Source organism: Schistocerca gregaria, chromosome 4, assembly GCF_023897955.1.
Source record: "Schistocerca gregaria isolate iqSchGreg1 chromosome 4, iqSchGreg1.2, whole genome shotgun sequence".
NCBI lineage: Eukaryota > Metazoa > Arthropoda > Insecta > Orthoptera > Acrididae > Schistocerca > Schistocerca gregaria.
In genome coordinates this window covers 718,308,986-718,330,779 of record NC_064923.1, presented here as the reverse complement: position 1 = coordinate 718,330,779, position 21,794 = coordinate 718,308,986, and the positions used below count along the sequence as shown (strand labels likewise).

The following is a 21,794-nucleotide window of genomic DNA, read 5'->3' as shown; positions in this document are numbered from 1 at the left end:
ATCCTGATGTTTCGGTCGGTTGTTGCACGTACTTAGATCTGACAAAAGCTGTTTTAGTTGGATTCACTTGTGAGAAATCTACTTTGCACATTTCACGAGCCTGCTAGGCTACAAGTCGCCCGCACTGCTTTCCACTTTCGTCATTTTTATTTCTTATCTTGCACCAGTACAGCCAAGTATCTCTCTTTGTAAGGGAGCAATAACAACAATAACGCTGATCATTGTGGTCCGTTAGGAATCTCGGTGATGTAAAAAATTTTATTTATCGATATACATTAATGGAGGTAAAGCAGTGAATTCATACCGACTTAACACGTACTTTCAATAGCTTTATATGTATATGTTGGGAGGTTAGAAAAAAGAAGACTTAAATACAGTGCTGGCAGAAGTCCAGTGCGCCGTTTAGCCGCTCACGCCAACGTCGCTGCTGTACGTTTGGTATTGAACAGCCTAGTAAAACGCTCGAGTAGCACATCGTACTAGAGCAGCGTTCCGTATTCTACTGTTTTATGGAAGTCGTCTTAAATGGTTAATGACGTCATTTTATGCTCATGGCATGCTTTTTTTTCCCTTATAAATTTCTGTGCTTAAAAAGAACGCCAAGACGCTCCATTGAGTTATGGGAGCATGTGACATCTACTATCGTAAAGCTCACTCACAGTAATATCTTGCTTTTGGAATTAACGTATGGGAAATGGGTTACAAATTGTGTACAGCACCACATTGTACAAGTACATGAATAAGAACACTTCAAGGATTGTTTTTGAGTGCTCCAGAGAATGAGATGCCTAAAATGTGCATGCAACTCGCTCGTTGAGATCCATATGAGATAGTGATCACTACGCATTCTTATTTCTGTGAAGATCATTCTGATGTAAGTAAACACTCCAGCATCTCAGCATCCAGCACGTTGTACAAGTTCGTAGGACGCATTGAAGATGACATGCGAACAGAAAATGGAAAAAAATGGCAATGCAGATGACGTAGGTGAACTTTTCTTAAAAAAATGGCTAGGATACCTGGGCTTCATTCAGTAGGCTCAGGTTCGATTCCCGGCGTGGGAAATTATTTAATTTGACAATACAAAGACCATTGTCACAATGCATTTGTACGTAGTCCATAGCGTTGTATCCATAGAAGAAGAAAAAACGTACTGTAGGACAGTACAAGTATTGTAAAGATACACTCAGCAATTTAAGCGTATTTCACAGTTTTCGGTTTGTTACAGCTTGCTACCAGTTATCGAACGTAAAAATGAAGGTATTCCCGTACCTGCAATCTTTAAGGCATAATTTGAGGGAGTTATTTGTCACATAACGACTGGACAACCTACGGAACTAAAACCGAAAAATATATTTTCAGACCCCTTGCGCAATAAGTAGAGAAATCAAGAGTGACACTAGCCCCATTTAAAGTGACACGTTTCTTTGTAACCAAGCAGCACGAAAAATATCATGTAGAATGACTTGTGATATGGGACAATTTGCTCACGATGAATTCACATGAACATACAATTTAATCTGAATCCAAACTGTAACAGCATAGGCGCACACATAGTACGTAAATTTTAGTGTGACTACTGAAGATGAAAGCGCAATGCATTGGGTAAGTCTAAGTAGTGATCCTTATTTACACACATATTTATGGTGTATAAAACTTTGTAGTGACTTCAGATTCAGTTTCTTAACACAAACAAGTACAGTTTTCACTTTTCTTATTTCCGGAAAATAAAAATCTTAGTTGTTTTTTAAGAACGAAGAGACCACAAACGCATCAGCTTTGAAGTTTTCAATACCAGCCTTGCAAAATTTCTTTGAATTGTTACTTAAACAGTTGCTAATGCGTTTTCTGTCACTAAATAAGTATCCTGTTGGCAGAAAAAGTACAGAAAAGCACTGGTAGCTTCGACTTACAGTCCTGCAATAAAAGTTTTTACACTCCTATAATAGACGTTTAGCTTCGTCTTACGCCTAGCCTGTGACGTCACCAGAGCCTCAGCCAAGAACAGGACTTTTTCGGTCACGCGACCAAACCTAGAACTTTAATGCTTTTATAATATAATAACTACATAAACCCGTCAGGGTAGCTGAGACCGCTAATGCGCTGCTTCGTGGACTCCGGTAGATGCTCCAGGCCCTGGATGGAATCCGCCCGGCGGATTAACGACGAGGGTCGGTATGCCGGCCAGCCTGGATGTGGTTTTTAGTGCTTTTCCACATCCCACTAGGTGAATACCTGGCTGGTCCCCACGTTGCGCCTCAGTTACACGGTCACAGACATTTGACGACGTTCCCACTATTTCATGGCTTATACTAGACGCAGACAGCTGGTGTATACTACTTACGTCCCAGAGGGTTCGGGGTGGTGGCAGGACGGGCATCCGGCCACCCTCTGCAACTAACACTGCCAAATCCTTAATAACGAGGCCGACCACGCGTCGAAACGGGACAAGGCCTAACGAAAGAAAGAGAGAGAGAGAGAGAGAGAGAGAAAGAAAGGATATAATAATTACATAAAATTACAGACATTTTTGAGAATATTTACCGAAAATGCTATTTGAATGTTATAATGATTCAGAGTAAAAATCCAAACCATATTTTTGACATACGACGATAGGTCGCATATCGTTGTGTGTAGGCTGCCGTTGCTGGCGGTAGTGCGTCCTATGCTTCCTCACTTAAAAGCGTTGACAGTTACTCCCGTAGTTCCGTGCTCACCGTCGCCTGTGAGGCATGGCGTTTTGCGCGCCCCGAAACGACGGCTTTTTCGCTCGATAATTAGTGCGCTAATGTAGTGCTGAGATTGGATATCGACACATCGGCCGCTGTGGCCCAAGTGATGGAAGTTTAATGCCACATACCAGCTTTTCCTGTCTCTCTCTTTTTAATTTCAGCCTTGTTGCCCGCCGTCTCTATTTAACGAAGTTTAATCGAATTTAATTTACGTGGTTCATTCCTGCCAGTTGCCCCTATTTCCAACTGGTTCCGCGCTGACCGCGCTCTTTTCTCGTCGGAAGGTGGAACCGCGTGACGCAACCTGTAGGACGTCATAAATTTTACCCGACGAAAAACATTGTGATTGTGAAAAAGGCGTTGCTTGTCGAAAATAACTGGCATTTTCCGAAATACGGATTTAGACGGGAGGCCAGCCGCGGTGGCCGAGCGGTTCTAGGCGCTTCAGTCCTGAACCGCACGACTGGTACGGTCACAGGTTCGAATCCTGTCTCGGGCATGGATGTGTGGGATGTCCTTAGATTAGTTTGGTTTAATTAGTTCTAAGTTCTAGGGGACTGATGACTTCAGGTCCCATAGTGCTCAGAGCCATTTGAACCATTTTTTTAGACGTGATACAAGGTTTTTCCACTTAGCGGCATAATTTGAGTTAACGGTTTTCGTTTCAGGCAACTTCACTGGTGACAGATACTCTGCTTTATTGCGAAAATTCGTTAAAAATACAAATTTGGGCAATTTGTTGACATTTTGTTCACGGAATCGTTTTGCTCGAGAAATCGTTCTCAAGTATCAATTCAGAAAGTCAGTAATTTATACGTATCTTCCAAGCGCTTCCAGAGCTGCATGCTGACGATTTCCGTAAGCTTTCCAGGCTTAGTACCCCTGTGACTATGGTGAAGCAGCCGTCATGTGAACACTGGATATGAAATCCGGGAAAACACGTCACACATTATCCTCATTATACAGTTGTTAGCTGTGAATAATTTCTTCTTCCACGAGGAGGTACTCCTGAATATTAAATCAAATCAACGAAATTCATCTCTAAAGCTTGTTATTACACACAACTCAGAAGTGGCAGTGTCACAAGCAATTTATCCGTGACCATTTTTTGTACGCTGAAGTAGTGGTTTGCACTGGTATGTTGCATGTTACCGAAAAGAGCATTATACGCAGAATGCAGTGTTTCGAAGCGACTGCATATTTTTGGCACCTTCCGTACTGGAGTTGTATAACGCATTAGTTCACATTTTGGATCAAAATATGCAAATCAGTATGCAAGCACAGTAACGAATCAGCTTCCACAACTGTTGGAGATAAGTTAACAAAGTGTGTGTGAGCGATAAAACCCGATAGGTCTCATGACACGTAGCTATATCGACATTGTGTGCATCACACGTGAAAAGTAACTGCTCGTGGAGAGAGATTCGTAACTCACGGCAGTAGTTACGGCTAATTATGATATTGAGCGAGAAAACTCGATAGGTCTCATGACACGTAACTATATCGACATTGTGTGCATCACACGTGAAAAGTGACTGCTTTGTGCAGATAGATTCGTTACCCACGGCAGTAGTTACGGCTAATTGTGATATTGGATCACTCAGTATTGCTGTGACGTTTTGTGCTCGATGTTTCGCTGCGCACCACGTGTCGTATTTGTCAGGAAGGGACGCGATACATACGGCGCTCGCACTGCCTTTTGCCACATTCATTGCCCTGCTGTACTTTGTTTTTTTTCTACGTGCACGTGTTTGCTACGTATGTGTTGTGTGGGTGACTGGCGCGGCTTGTTAGCACTTCCGGCGAGCACAAAGTTTCTGCAAAGCGTTCAGCACCCAGGCCTTCGCAGAGGCGACAAAACCAGCTGGCGCCCTTTTCTCTCGATTTCGCATCTACTGCCCGTCTCGCATCATCACTTTCTTTCCTACTCCTTTGCTTGTCGTTTAGCATACACATTTCCCTCATCTTCCGCGAAATAAAGCGTAAGAAACGTTCGAAGCTGCCGTCCGTATGCCACTTACGTTATTTCATGGTGCGACGTGATTACTTCACGCGAGCTAAAGGGAACTTCTATCGGCGGATGTGGAACCAACTTTCTACAGTCATGTGTTTGTAGAATAATTTATCTGTTGTTGCCAACCTCTCTTTTTACTCGCGAGACAATGTTCAGCCACAACTCCTGCACGTCCGATACAAGCAATTTAGCCATTTGCGAAACTCCAACATGACGCAGATGAACCAAACAGGCAAAACTATCCTCTTAATTTGGCCAGTGTTCCCGTGCCAGTTTGAAGCTTATTCTTGTAAGATTCTCACCTTACACCTTTTGTTGACGGTCACAGTAGATAAACACTTTTAATTTAGTCTAGATACTCCAGGACAGAAAGGAACCTCATCGTCAGGTTAGATAATGGGTAGCAATGACAATCTCGTATGATTTTCACTGATAGCGATAAACTTGTTAAGTCACAAATATACTGATTTATTAACATGTACCACTCAATAAAACATACTTTTCACATTCTATCATTTGGTAAAGTACATCACTAACATTATGAACTCCGCTCTTGGATACACGTAATGAGCGCACAGGTGCACATACGTCTTGTTACACTACTTTGACTACAATACACCTCGCAGGTGCTACCGTGAGCCATAGTATTCCGTCAGCCTACAGCAAACCTTGCATACTACAAGGTGATCTACGGGAAACAGATGTTTGTAGAGTAGGCATACACCGTTATCGCCAGCCATTGGAAGACAGACGGAACATACACCTCTTGTTCACTTCGGGATTGTCCGCCATTTCGACAGAATGGAGCGTGTTTGCGTCCTATACCTTTATCTTAAATTCTGAACACGTCATTGCAACGCTGCGAGTATTTTGTCGTCAGTTTAATCTCACAACTTTGAGTCGAAATAGGGTCCGACGATGGGCTACAGCTTTAAGAATAAAAGTAAACCACCTTAATTGAGTTGGTTGGTTGGTGGTTAGTGTTTAACGTCCCATCGACAACGAGGTCATTAGAGACGGAGCGCAAGCTCGGGTTAGGGAAGGATTGGGAAGGAAATCGGCAGTGCCCTTTCAAAGGAACCATCCCAGCATTTGCCTGAAACGATTTAGGGAAATCACGGAAAACCTAAATCAGGATGGCCGGAGACGGGATTGAACCGTCGTTCTCCCGAATGCGAGTCCAGTGTGCTAACCACTGCGCCACCTCGCTCGGTCCCTTAATTGAGCTGGGTTGGGTTGGACTGTTTGGGGGAAGAGACAAAACAGCGAGGTCATCCGTCTCGTCGGATTAGGGAAGGACGGGGAAGGAAGTCGGCCGTGCCCTTTCAAAGTAACTATCCCGGCAATAGCCTGGAGCGATTTAGGGAAATCTAAATCAGGATGGACGGACCCTGGAATGAACCGGCTTCCTCCCGAATGCTAATCCAGTGTGCTAACCACTGCGCAGCCTAGCTCTGTTTTAATTGAGTTGAAAGCTGCCGGTATAGAAGAGGTCGATTCGATTGATCAAACCCCATTGAGTAGCTTTCTGCAGAGAGTTGAAAATTGTATTCGCAAGAATGTTCACCTTTTGGATGACATTATTTTTCGTACGTAAGAATATTAGTATAAATTATTTTTTGCCTAAAAATCAATACATTACTGTTCATTTGAAAACTGCCAGTTTCATGTAGGTCGCCTGTATTTATTTCCTCGTTTCAAAAAGTTTCCCTCTGGTTTGGAAATCTTTCTGAGATACAGGTCAGTCCTGAAAACTCTTGCAAGAGTATTCTTCGAGTATTAGGAACCTTCCTAAATGCCTGTTATGTTGAGAAAGAGTAAAATAAATACTTTCATATACGTGCCAACGGTTGCTTCTCGCACGGAAATCCACACATCAATGTCTTGCCTCAGCCACGAAAAATATCACCCTTGCCACAACGGTCAGTTAAAGCCATGAAATCCGGACCACACTGTCAACGGCTACGAAAACCGCCCGCCAGACTCTGAAATACAAGTATTAGGCCAAAGGCCGCGCCAGCATCCTCCCTTCAGTTCTTACATGAATTCGTAACTTTGTTTTTTATCTTGTGTTGCAGTTCGCTTTCGCTCCTTTTTTATTTAGCTGCTTATGAAAATACTCGCTGTGAACCTACCTGTGTACGATTACCACGGACCGCAGGCAAGTTCACAGTATTTTGAGAAATGAAGTATTATTAGTAGCTCACTACGAGATATATTCGTTCGTCAACTACACAATATTCTTGCGAACCTGTGTTAGTTTCCCAACCAGATTATCCAGAAGAAGTATTTCTCTTAGTCACTTCAGTCACTCCGTGTAACTACCACAATAAAATTGACACAAATTACTTCAAGCGGCTTCGTCATAGCTTAATCAGTGCATAGTTTTCTGCATTCTTGCAGTAGTTAGGAACAACTTAAAATCTTGAGTGGTCTTCAATCAAGCAATTTTTCAAACCCGTTTTTTCGATGTTTTTAAGATTAACTACGGTATATTTCTTTGGAGCGAGTGAAGTTGATAATATGGAATTGGGTACCAATAGTGAGGGCAGGCCTCGTCAACGCTGAAAGCGCGTTTATTATTCAGCGCACGCGAAGTACACGCGGAGCTGACCTGTCTGCTAGCGGCGTGCGCTGTTATACGTATACACATAGAAACAAAGTTCTTGTAAAGTAAATTGTTCCATCAATAAGTAAGTTTCAGAATCTTATAAAAATTGAACGACAAATGAGCCGATGACCGGCGAATCGGCAGCCCGCGGCTGCAGCTGGTAACACCACGACATACGACGTACAGTAGGCGCCAGTGTGTACCACGTACGCAGAAGACGCAGTCCTGTTGCACAACATTGTACTTTTGGAAGGATATTTCGAAGCAGCTGTGAACATCAATAACATACACTCAAGTTCCCCAGCAGTTCAAATTTACGGTCGCACAGTCACGGAGAATAATTCAGTTTCTTACTCCGCCGGTGCAGTTTTTGTGTTTTATTTTGAAGAAAAGCGCAGGAGAAGTGTATTGTTGGATACGGCACGTGGCAGAAAATCAAGTGCTGTCGTCTACGTCTGCAAAACTCCCAGACAAAGAGCGGCCAACTTCTTAACGAGCCTCACCACTTATAATCAGCGCTGGGACTTAAAATAGGTAAAACTGTTTGTCTCGTAAAACTGTTTGTTTCCGCGCCCGCTATTTCTTTACATTCGTGTAAAGTAAATGTGAAAACAGTGAATGTGAAAACGCAATGCATTTTTAGAAGGGGTTGGTACCTCCATGTGGTCGCAAATAATGACGACTCTGCGACACCTTGTTACAGACACAAACGTATATCCCTTGCCTACTTTGTATTCTACGTCTACATGATAGCAATTTGCACATACTTGCGTGGCAAGGGCTAAAGCAGTACTTTCAAACTAAATCTCTACCATTCCACTCTCAAATAGCGCGTGGAGCAGTGCTCCTCAGATGTCCTAGCGGTTAAGGCGTCTGCTCGCCGTAAGCAGGAAATCCAGATTTGACAGTGAGTCCCGTTCTGCCACATATAAGTGTTTTGTCAATAAACCGCTGTCTGTGGTTCGCCGTTCTTATAACATTTTCTATACGGTCGTTTTAAGTTACGATGTTCCCATTACGGCGGAGCGGGTGTACAGTGTTCGATAGCACTGTGTAAAGCAAGCTGCAGAAATAATGTAAACCTACCTCAGTATAGCGTCCGTTCACCACCCGTTGCTCTGCATTCGATGGTACTATGTGGTCGATGTTAAAAACAGCGTTGAAGAAAACCATCGTCCGTACTTACTATTGCAAAGTTTGCCCTACAAAAAACACTCTAAAATCTCCAAAATTTCACAGAACAGTCCGTTACTACATATGCTTGAACAGTGATATAAACCGAACGCGATATAACAGTCATTTCTTCACCTTACAAATAATTTTTTCGGGCGCGTCCAACATGTCTTCGTCCGGCAGCTAGTCCACGACTGACTGCTTGCTTTCAGGACATATAACTCATCCCAATGCGCGGGAAATACTTTACGTATTAACAAAATGTTCCACCAAACCAAACCAAACGAAAACTAAGAGAAAACTACGCTTGAAATATACTTTACAACTGATTTTCCTCTTACTACCTTTCTGGCTGCCTTATTACAAAAGCAAACGCTCATAGACATACGTCATCCGCCAATTAGGGGATTCACAGTTTTTCATGACATCCTGGTGGCGTAACACTTGCTAGTTACGTAAGGTGTAATGCAATATAGAATTGAAATTTGACGTATGTCCCACAGACACACTCACATTGACTCTCGTTTACTCTCACCCTAACACAAAATATAAATATTAACTTTTAAACTGTTATTACCATTACAAATGAAAAATTATCGAAAGTTTGAAATTGAAAATCTTTATAAAGTAAATCAGCTCACTAAGAATGCTATTACTGTTTTCAAATAAAAAATATAAACTTATTATTACTATCTGAATTTATTTTTTCTTAAGTGTCGGTTTAGTACTTTTTAATAGGTTTTTTTATATCTCTGAACCTATTATAGGTAGCGGTATCAAATTTCGACACAAAGCTCGTCTGAATAACGAAAGGTCATGTACCAAATTTGGAATAAAACAGCTAACATTTAACGTAGTTATTAAGTTTGTTAGGTGAGGTGAATAAGTGATTTTAGTGAGCATTCTCACGGTCCTCGCTAGCGACAGATCTATGACGCATACGGCAGGCCATAATAGTCGTTTGGGCAACACTGTTAAATCGACAGTACCAGATCATGCACTGGAACAAGGGAGCGATCAGATTGGTTTCTGCGATACTTTACGTTGGCCTGTGTCAAATCATTACCCTGCTAGGATGTATGGAAGCGCCGTAGAAACTGCAAAACGCGTAAACAACTTTAAGAGAACAGGTGAAGACTGGAACTAAATGAAGGAGAAGTAACTAAAACTAATATTCAAGAGAATTTAACGCTAATCCCACAGAAAGCAACAACAGCACCAAAGGGTATGTACAGTCCTGTAACCGTGAGGTTATATATATATTGCTACCAGGAACGTTTTTCGTCGTACAAGGCAAACTCAGTTTTGGAAAGCAACGTGTGAAACGAAAAACTGACACTCGTAACGGTGCACTGCAGACTTCGTTGCCCTAGGCTCAGAGGCCCGGAAGGACAAGTGGGAAGGGAAAGGAAAGGGAAGGACGCATCCGCTTCCTGCGGCAGCCGCGCCTGGAGGTCGATTAGCGCAGAACGTTTCTGCTTGCCCTCCACAAGGCCATCACTCCGGCGACGTGCCAAACACTGCGCTACACGTGCTGCACCGTCAGTCGATTTTTTTGTAAAATCTTTGTTAGCCAAAGTCGCATACACTGAGCTGACAAAAGTCATGGGATACCTCCCTAATATTGTGTGGGATCTCTTTTTGCCCAGCGTTGTGCAGCAGCTCGATGTGGCATGGAGTCGGCGGAAGTCCCCCCCAGAAATGTTGAGCCGTACTGCCTCTGTAGCCGCCGAGATTGCGAAAATGTTGCCGGTGCGGTATTTTGTGATAAATGCTCGATGGGACTCGTGTCGGGCGACCTGGTTGGCCAAATCATTCGTTCGAATTGTCCAGAACGTTCCTCAAACCAATCACGAACAGTTGTGGGCTGGTGACAAGGCGCATTGTCATCAATAAAAGTTATATCGTTTTTTGGAACGTGAAGACGACGAATGGCTGCAGAAGTTCTCAAAGTATCGCAACATAACCATGTCCAGTTAATGATCGGATCACTTAGACCAGAGGACCAAGACCATTCCGTGTATACATAGCCCGCGCCACCACTAGTTTGCACAGTGCCTTGTTGGCAAATTGCGTCCATGGCTTCGTGGGATCTGAGCCGCACTTGAACCCCTACCATCAGCTCTACCAACTGAAATCTCATCTGACCAGGCCACTGTTTCCCAGTCGCTTAGGGTCCAACCGATGTGGTTTCCAACTGAGGAGAGGGGCTGCAGGCGATGTCGTGGTGTTTGCAAAGGCACTCGCGTCGGTCATCTGTTGCCTAAGCCAGTCCTAACGGATCGTTCGTCTACGCCCCACGTGGATTTATGCGGTTATTTCACGCAATATTGTTTGTCTGTTAACACTGACAGCTCCTTACGCCAACTCCTGTGCTTTAGATCGTTAAGTGAAAGCCATCCGGCCATGCGCTGTCCGTGGTGTGAGGTAACATCTGAAATTTGGTATTCTCTGCACAGTCTTGACACTGTGAATCTCGGAATATTGAATTCCCTGTCGATTTCCTAAATGGAACGTCCCATAATCTAGCTCCAACTACCCTTCCGCATTCAAAGTCCGCTAATTTCCATTGTGCGGCCATAATCACGATGGAAACCTTCACATGAATCAACTGTGTACAAATTAAAGCTCCGATAATGGTTCAAATGGGTCAGAGCACTATGGGACTTAACTTCTGAGGTCATCAATCCCCTAGAACTCAGAATTACTTAAACCTAACCAACCTAAGGACGTTGCACACGGCCATGCCCGAGGCAGGATTCGAACGTGCGACCGTAGCGGTCGCGCGGTTCCAGACTGTAGCGCCTAGAACCGTTCGACCACCCCGACCGGCGCTCCGATAATGCATTGCCCTGTTGCGCCATATTTACGCCATCTGTATATGTACATATAGCTATCCTATGACTTTTGGCACCTTAGTGTACAGGGAAACGGATAACTAGTTTCGACAGTTCCCTGTCAACTTCAGATCATAATCCAAAAATGGGAGGCTACGTTCGTATCACGGATGTACTTAAGACTTCGTACATCTTTGATACTCCAATAGGACAGCATAATGTGCAAGTAGTGAGGCGGTTTCGAGAAAGTCGGAAGGGAAGTATATCGCCTCTGTGGTGTATAGGTGCGTTGCTGCCGGCGTTGCGTTCAAGTTCCATAATCGGTGGACCGCAGGATCGAGTCCCGATCATTTTTCTAGTCTATGTTTTTTCAACACTAGTCTTACTGTTTCGTACGTATTACATTTGAAAGTGCTATGGTGAAAAGACGTTTTTGCATGAACTTTCATTCAATTTCCAATGTTATTTGATTGATTACTAATTGTTGTTATTAGAACAAATATTATGGGACTTTTATTTCTGTAGGCAGTTTTAAAACTTTATCAAGCGCCTTTAGACTTGTTTATAGGTGATTGACAACGAACGAGAAATTGCTTCTCGCGAAGATTATATTAAAATACATTCAATCGTAAGTCGCCAATTTTCGACGCCAACCTTTACAAAAATGTTGCGATATGCATGGATTGTACCCAAATTGTCACAACAAAGAGATATTTTTGAAAATATCAGCGAGATTTGTTTTTCCTTAGAAACTCTGAAGATTCCTTGTACATGGAAAATTTCATTCATTCATTGTATTAATAGTTAGACGTTTTAATTTATATTTTCCGTGTCTATATGAGAGATATCATCCTGCAGCTTGTAATGTCGAAGGCACATTGGACGATTACTCGTACATTAACCTCATATTCTGGTATATAACTCGTTGTATTACTGAATAAAGTTATTTTCACCTTTATTTATCGATGTTTGACTTTTCTTTCCAAGCCTGTCCTTCGTCTTTGAACCTGTGTTTGCAGTTCTAAGCGTCCAGGTGCAAAGCAGTTCTCGGTACGTTACCCGATTGCAGGTATAAGGGATTTCGGAAATCACAAGAGGCATAAATTGACTTGCCGATTATTATGAATATATTTGTTGCGATTGGAAAAATTAGCAAACAGCTAAATAACGTTGAAAATTAATAAAAGGTCATACAAATACGCGTGTCTTTTCATCATCTTACCTTACAAATGTAATGCATATGTAAAATAAGACTAGTATTGAAAAAAAATAATTAAAAAAGTTAGCGGGACTCAACCCAACGATCCACCAGTTTGGGCTTTGGACACACGTCCTGCGCCATTTGATGCCAAGAGTCGCAATGCACCAGTACATCAGTGACACGAAAAATTTCTCTTGCCATATTCTAGAAATCGCTTAAGTAATACGTCTTACTAATTACACCTTATGTTGACCTAATTGGCCACTAAAAGTGTACAAAGTTCGAAGTAAATCCGTCATCATAACGTCGTGATCTCCCCTTGTAAGTTAAGACTTCTGCCAATTGTTTATTAACAAAGCATGGGAGAGTGAGCTTCGAACTCGTGCTTGTAGCATGTGAGTGTATAGTAGTTACAGATCAGCATTGTTGTCGTGCATTCAGAGTGACGTAGGAAACAGTCATGGTGTCAGCAGACAGTCTGAAGGACTTCTCGTTAGTCGTCATAGTTACTGTGCTGCATGAAAGTAAGTAAACTGGTGCATGAAATCTAAAGGAGTTTGCATAGCGTAGACTTCGTGTTTGGTTCATTTTAGGTCATACATTACTGTAGGTGAAGTGTTGCCAGCATATCGAAATTGTATTTAAAGCTGAGGGCAGAACAATAGTTCTTTCCATTCTCGAGATATTGTTCTTATGTCGGGTGACGGGTCATGCTCAACGCGCCTAGTTCAGTCCCTACTCATCGGAAGAATGTGGTCGTAACAATCGTCATATTTCACAAACGATTCAACGTATGAAAACGAGTTTTTTTTTTGCAAATGATAGCATGCAAAGAGACTTTTTAATTCACCAAGATACGGAAGTAACTATAGTTTTTTTTTTTGATGAAGCGATATACTTTTTTTAACAGCTTGTAATATCTGGTCAATGAAGCATGCCGTGGTAAGATACACGCCAGTATTTGCGATGTTCTGTGTGGTCTACTGAGCTTTACTCGAAACCTGTTGTTTTGTGACAAGATGTAATGGCTTTATAGTTACATATTTTAATTATTTCAGTTTGCATCGAGATTTTTATTTCAAACGGTTAAAATGTTTTATAGTTACTTGTAATCGCATCAGTATTTGTTTGCTGTCGTCCTCAGTGCAAAACGTCGTTTGATGCATCTCTCCAAGCTAGTCCATCTGGTGCAAGCCTCTTCATCTCTCTACAGCTGCAACAAACTACATCCATTAGAAACTGCTTATTACCGAGCAAGGTAGTGCAGTGGGTAGCAAAAAAAAAATGGTTCAAATGGCTCTGAGCACTATGGGACTTAACATCTGTGGTCATCAGTCCCCTAGAACTTAGAACTACGTAAACCTAACTAACCTACGGACATCAAACACATCCATGCCCGAGGCAGGATTCGAACCTGCGACCGTAGCAGTCACGCGGTTCCGGACTGAGCGCCTTAACCGCGAGACCAGTGGGTAGCACACTGGACTCTCTTTCGGGAGGACGACGTTTCAAACCCGCATCCGGCCATCCCGATTTAGATTTTCCGTGATTTTCCTAAATCGCTTCAGGCAAATGCCGGGATGATTCCTTTCAAAGGGCACAGCCGGTTTCCTTCCACATTATTCCCTAATCTGATGGGACCGATAACCTCGCTGTTTGGTGCCCTCCCCCAAATCAATCAATCAACCAACCAACCTGCGTGCTTGTTTTAGACAAGTCTTGGTCTCCCTCTACTTCCTATCGCCCAACTGACGATTTCTTTACACTTCATGCTATCACCCAACAATCAGTCCCTTCTTTTGATCAGATTATGCCATAAATTCCATTTCCCTCCAACCTTTTGCCGGCCGCGGTGGTCTCACTGTTAAGGCGCTCAGTCCGGAACCGCGTGACTGCTACGGTCGCAGGTTCGAATCCTGCCTCGGGCATGGATGTGTGTGATGTCCGTAGGTTAGTTAGGTTTAAGTAGTTCTAAGTTCTAGGGGACTGATGACCACAGATGTTAAGTCCCATAGTGCTCAGAGCCATTAGCCCTCCAACCTTTTCATTAGTTATATGAGCTACCCAGCTATTTTTCAGCATTATTCTGTAGATCACATTTCCAAAGATCCTATTTGTTTCTTCACTGAATTGTTTTAGTGTTCACATGACTTTCTAACACTTAAAATTTATTTGAGATGTTAATAAATTATTCCTTTTCAGAAATTGTTCTTTTACTATTACCAGTTTGCATTTTACATCCTCTCTAGTCCTACCTTCTCAATTAGTGCTTCAACTGCAGTCTGGTTTCTGTACAAGTTATATATCGTGTCAGCGAAGAAGTCTTCGATTTCAAAATAAATTATCACGAAAACTAAGGTCGATAGACGAGTGCAACAAATGGCGTGTTTATTGTGATAGCTGTAAGAATTTTATACAGAAGTTTCGAAATAGTTAGAAAGACTGCTAACTGGTGGAGCTGTAATCGCAATATATAGTACAAGTAAACAGCGTGCCACAGCTCAGAGCGATCAGTTTCGCCATTGTAACTGTAAAGGAGATTTGTGCACTGAAGGAAGAAGTAGAAATCATGTTTTCCATTGAAAGCGTTTTTCTGGTACTGGAACGCCGGAAAACACCCTTGCAGAATATGAACTACATGGTTAGTGAAAAATAAAGACTTTCCTTGTAAGCCATCGTCTTGGGACACTGACCAACAAAGGAAATTAAGAGATTCAAAATGGTTCAAATGGCTCTGAGCACTATGGGACTTAACATCGGAGGTCATCAGTCCCCTAGAACTTAGAACTACTTAAACCTAACTAACCCAAGGGCATCACACACATCCATGCCCGAGGTAGGATTCGAATCTGTTACCATAGCAGTCGCGCGGCTCCAGACTGAAGCGCCTAGAACCGCTCGTCCACAGCGGCCGGCATTAGAGATTCGAAAGGTGGTTAATCTCAGGACAGTGCTTGCTTATCCATGTGTTAAAATGGATGACAAAGATCATGCTTGGGAGCGTTCATGCCTACATGCACGTTCAAGTCCATTCCTCGTGCTCAAATAGAACATCTACGTACCATATAACATGAATCGGGACTTAGCTGAATAGTGTGTTAAAAATGATTCTCTGGTACATGTGACTGACTAATCAGTGATAAAGTAACGGAAGAATCCAGTCACTTTGAAAACAAGTAAATGTTGGTTTATAGTAAAATAAATGCCGTGTGGCTAGGGCCTCTCGTCTGGTAGACCGGTCGCCTGGCGCAAGTCTTATGAGTTGACGCCACTTCGGCGACTTGCTTGTCGATGGGGGTGAGATGATGATGAATAGGACAAGACAATACCCAGTTCCTGATCACAGAAAATCTCCGACCCAGCCGGCAATTGAACCCGGGCCCGTTGGTTTGACATTCCGTCGCTCTGACCACTCAGCTACCGGGGAGGACGGTTTATAGTTATATAGAGGGTTATTAAAAGTACTGTAAGAAAAAATGCCTGAAATTCAGTTAAAATATATGTTCAGAGAAATGGACACACGATCAATACAGAAAAAACTGATTCTTATAATAGTGGCTATCTTGATCACTGACCGAAGAATATTACTCAGGCACACTGAAATACATTAAAATAACCTACTCAATAATTTGACAAGTGTCCGGACGATAGAAAGCAAAATCATAAAATTTTTCCACGTCCATGTCATTATTATTTAAAACAATGGGCAAGATGAAAGTTGTGTGTGCTCCATTCGCAGTCTTCTTAAAGCCACTTCTTTTTTATGTGCGTGACTGGAAGGATGTTCGCCATGGCAAAACTGTAGGCTTCACCAACCTTGATTTGTTATTTTGTACCTCCATTCACACTTTCTCCTGCTGACTCCTAACTGGTTAACAGACGTGATATATATTATTTTACCCATGTGGGTCTGGGATGTGTCTGTAACTTAATTAATGACATAGAAATGAAACAACGATTTTGTTCGACATTCTAAGCTTTTCTAAGATCACACTTTGTTGATTAGAAGAAATAATTTGTGTTTTACGTCTTGAGTTGCTTTAATGACATCGAGCGAAGTGGCAATGTGCTAAAACACTGAGCTCACCTTCGGGAGGATGACTCTCCAAATTCCATTGCGGCCAACCTGATTTATATTTCCCTCTGTTTTACCTAAATCGCTTAAAACCAGTGATGGAGTCCTTCCCCCGTAAAAGACAAGTTCGATTTCCTACATGCTTCCCCAGTCCGGACCTTCGCTTCGTCTCTAATGACCTCATCGCTGACGGAAGGTTGAACCCTCCTTTTTCCTATGCATTAACGGTATATACATGCCCTATGTTTTGGCAGCCCCCCTCCTCAAGTTTAAGCAATGAAACAATAGCAAAGGGAAGAAATACGAAACCGAAATATACCAGACGCCATCGTTCCTCAGCGCGCGTTGGCTATAGACGGGGACCTAGAATACGCTTAAGCGCATCTGGAATGTTTTGGATTGGTGGGAAGTCCGGATACCTCACTGCCTAAGGAAAGTTGAGGCGGGATGTGTCGACACGAGCATTATTATGTTACATGATAGTGTTCGTCTGCTTCGATGGAGTGAAAGGAACTGGGGTTGACGTTTGCTTTAGGTCCTCAACCTGTGGACGTTGTTTCCTGCAGTGGCATTATTATTGTCTCTCTTCCGTTGGCAGGGGGGCGGTCTGTGGGAAAGAAAAGATATTGTAAGTTTTGGCTGATTTTCATACCGAGGTGACTAACTTCTAATACGATACATCGCTTGTGCGGCGTGGAATGCAAGCCTGTAGTTACTTTGGTTGTCAGCACGCAATTGAACAGCAGTGCCACATTTGATTGTACGAAAAAATAAATTTCAATAACAGGCTATACCCGTTTTTTTGGAAAATAAATAAAACTGCGCATTCATTGCACAAAGAAGGATCGTAGAAGCTGCGTGCCTCCGAGTTCGCATGTTAAGTTTTTGAGTCGTAGTACGGAGAAACGGGGGAATTGCCAGTGCTAGGAAAATTGCCAGTGCTAGGGTATAATTGGCTCTTCACCTGCACAGCATGTCACGCCCCCATTTCGTAATACATGTAGCAGTGCAGTATTTGTCGTAGTTGCTGGCGCTAATTCTGGTGTTATGAGGCATAAGCTTCGTCCTGCCATTATGCATTACATCATTCAGCTCCGCTAAGCTTTTAGCAATAGCAAGCACGGATTAGTGGACCTGAGCAGTTCGACTGTACAGAGAGCCTTTTAAAGTATTGCAAGCAGACTGCTATCTGACCTTGTGTTCTCCGAGCAGGATTGAGCACTAGCTGCTATTAGCACTTTTCTGAACGCCAAGATTTCATTTTTATTTATTTATTTTGATGTTATGTCTTTCTGTTCAAATGACTCTGAGCATTCTTGGACATAACATGAGGTCATGAGTCCAGACTGTAGCGCCTAGAACCGTTCGGTCACGCCGGCCGGCTTTTGTTTTTGTAAAGGCTTGTTCGTGCACTTGAAGCATGTGTTCAGAGTCTGTATTGTCTGCAATATTAAGCATTCTTGCCTTTTACCGGCGTATCGCCATCTTGATTTTAGTTTAATAGTCTATTGCATATTGATATGCTTATTGAGCAACAAGAGTGAACGGATTTCTGTTATTGTCTCTTCCGTAAGGGTAATCGTTCCTGAGCTGTTCTACAAGTACGTATTCTGTGATACTGATGTCGATGACTGGCCTGCTATTCTATTACAGAAGGTGTCCAGGTTACACATATAATAATATAAAGGTAATAATTTGAGACGTAATTGAAATACATACTGGCGGTTTGCTTCTGCTAACTCAAAATGTTTTCTGTGTTTGCTTGCGGCGGTTGGTACCGCGTGCGCAAGCGCGATGCTTTGTAGACGTAAATGCGCGTCGCTAGCCTGTGGCCACCACAGCTGTTCGTGTGCCTTCTCTCGCGGAGCTGAAGTCTGTTAAATTGGTACAACATCGTTTTCGGCGTGAGTATGGACTGCGACCAACTGACGATGTTCCCACTTAATGTACCGGCCAAGAGATGGGACAAGCGGCTGCGGGAAACTTGTTTGCTTTCGATGTCGGGCCACCATGCTAAGCACGCAGTTCCAGAGGCCACTGTTGAATTAACCCATACAGCCTTCCGAGCCCTCGCAGGTCAGTCCGATAAGCAAGTCAAGAATGAAGTGAACCAGACACCAGCTCGTAATTACAAGATGTGCCCCATCGCAGCTACCGCAGATGTCATTCCTGCAATGCTACATAACTTTGGGAGAATAGTGAACAATAGATGAGTGAACAATAGATGAGATGTCTATATGGCGCCACTAATGGTGTGTATTTTACAGTTTATTAAGTGTTTAGAAACATTTTAAAATTTTAGTACTTGTAAAACGTAGCGTTAAGAAATATCTCGATTACTTCAAAAGGTATTAAATTTTATGTTAGTATCTGCTTAGCCTGGGCAACATGTATGTACAGTGTCTCAAGAAGCATTTGTTCGTAATTCCATTAACTCTATCGGCTCCGATTTCGGTTTGTGCTGAGCAAGAGCGGAATATGATACTCGGGTTTCTGAACTCTGACCAGCCGAAACAAGACGTAACGTTAGCGACAGCCCCGGGCGGTGCACAAATCCCGCCCATTCACCCCCCTCCACACCAATCCATATCCTAAGCTCCGCCCATGGTCTGCCGCATGTTCCAACATCAAAGTTGTTCGTATCACAGATATGCCAGTCATAACAAGGGAGAAAATCAGTAGTTAGTACGCAATACAGTTTTTCCGGTACCATTGTAAAAAGAATTAGAAATATGTTCATTGAATATGCGAGTTGAAAAATCATCAATAAGAAAGAAAAATAAATATGGTATCCACACTGTCTTTTTATTTCATGAGCTTTCATTTGCACTATAGCAAAAAATGTGATACTTGTTAACTGCAGTGAGCGCAAATTTCCGTCACGTCGGTAGCGTAAGAAATTCTGTTGGGAATTATTAATTGGTAGTACCGCCAAGGATGCTGTCCATTATCTCGATTGTCTAAAGTCAATGTGCATAAACAAGGCAAAGTCTATGTCTTGGCTTGTTTCTGATTACCTCATTAAGACTAAAGAATATAAGAGTTGGATAATGTTGAAATGCGTAATGCAAGCAGTCAGATATTTATACAGTGACATTCTTCATTAATATTTGCCTGTGTAATGGGTGAATTTTTACTTGTGAACTCTTATGACTGCTTGTTTATAGCAGTCACGAGATTACTTTGAGTTCTTCTTCAGTGTTTGAGAGCTTTAGAGCTGCCTATTGTTAAACATATGTACATAATTTCGTCAGTGTTATTCCGACACATCTTATCGTACTTTAATGTCTGTTAGGTATCAGTTTTGACAGCAGTTGGCCACAACAGTCAAGATTAGGTATCTTGTGTATGATAACTTTATTGAGAGTGCATATCTATGTTCCATTTTGACAGTATTACACAAACTGCTAAGAAGTACTAACAGCACAACACTGCTAGTATGAACAGCCGCGGTAAAACAGAAAACGACGAACAAAGATACGACAGCGATGACTACCAAAGATGATATTAATGTGCTCTTGGTTGGTGTGGCGGGGAGTAGGTGTGGAGGGGCTTGTGCACATGTCCGGGGCTGTCGCTAACGTTTCCTGAAACAAGAGGGGCGGATGAGTCCGTAGTCGTATTGCCTGGCCGCCAGAGACGGACGTGGCGTTCGCCGCGCTCGCCGTCAGCAGGTGCGACGCGCCGGCACAGATCGATCCCTCGCCTGCGCTCACGCCGGAAGCTGCCAACGCAGCGGCACTCAGCTGTTTGCCAGCGCGAACCCGCGGCGCGCCCCGACTGCTGCTTCGTCTTGCAACAAAACTACACTGACGTCGCACACGTTTCAGTGATGACGTAGCGAAATTATCCAATGCAGCTCCACATCTGCATCGTTACTCTGTCTGGCAGGGGGTTCATCATTTCTCCCTACGTAGGTGGGTGTCAACAAAATATTTTTCCGTTCGGAAAAGAAAGTTGGTCATTTAAATTTCGCAAATAGATTTCGCCGCAAGGAAAACCGCCTTTGTTTCAGTGACTGCCACCCAAGCTGTCGGTGAGAACGCGCAGCACTCGTTCCCCGAAAGATCGTGATTGAAAATTTGACGTGGTCTTCTCGATTTACGGTATTTTTGTCAGGGCTCAGCGTGTCATTGAGATCTAGATTTGGTCGGTCATCTCTTGTATAGCCTAGCCAATCTACGCTCACCAAAACGTACTCACAGAAGCGTACTAAGCCATAAGAATATGTACACTGGTGTCCAAAATTAAAGCAACAAACCACTATTTCCCCTTCCTGCGTCTAATTCACGATATGTTCATACAAATCGTAAATCAGATGTCCGTACGGTGCTGACCTGCACGGAAGGTGGCATTCTGGTCAACGGACAACCACGCCAACGATGACGTCAGGGCGCCTATGAAAACTGGTTTGCTTATTACTTCATTATGCCACTGAACAATGCTTTTCCCCCAGTGATGATGCTGTTTTCCAAGACGATAGAGCCCCTGCTTACACATCCCGCGTCGTCCGGAACCGGTTTCATGAGCAGGAGAATGAGTCACAGTAACCGGATCTCAGTGTCACTGAGCTTTTGTGATGTACTTTGGAGAGGAGGGTACGTGGTCGCTGTCCACCTTCCTCGTCGCTACCTGCACTTGCCACTAATTTTGCAGGAAGAATAGTGTAAGATTCCCTTGAAAACCGTACACAGCTTGTGTTTATCTGTTCCGAGACGACTGGAAGCTGTTTTGAATGACACCGAGTTTCCTACACTGCAATAGGCAAGGTAATGTGTTTAATTTGGTCGTTCCGTATTTTTGCCCGACCACTGTATCTACAGTCCTAACACATTGACATCCACGCGGCACAGTCCCGCAGCACGCCGTTAGGCTTGTCAAAATAAGATGAAGCAGCCTATTCATAAATAGTCGGAGGCCATTTTGTTTTGGGTCCTCTAGCGGCGTGTTGCGGTAGTTTGGAACGATGATTTCAGTGAGTGCCAGGGCTACAGATAAAAACGTTGCTCAGAGGTGACCGTTAAAACTTTATGACTACCACTTGTAAAACAGGGAAGTGGGGGGCATGTTAGTGCTTATTTTCTAAGTTTCTTTTACAATTTGTCGTACTCACACCGGTACTTTTTGTGTAGCAAAATGAAGTGATTGATA

The 21,794-nt window shown here is 43.0% G+C and overlaps 1 protein-coding gene across 14 annotated transcripts in view; it reads left to right on the top strand.

Moving 5' to 3' along the window:
• LOC126267043 (uncharacterized) overlaps positions 1-21,794 on the top strand; it is a 1,079,001-nt gene that overhangs the window by 831,135 nt on the left and 226,072 nt on the right. The gene's annotated exons all lie outside the window — the stretch shown is intronic.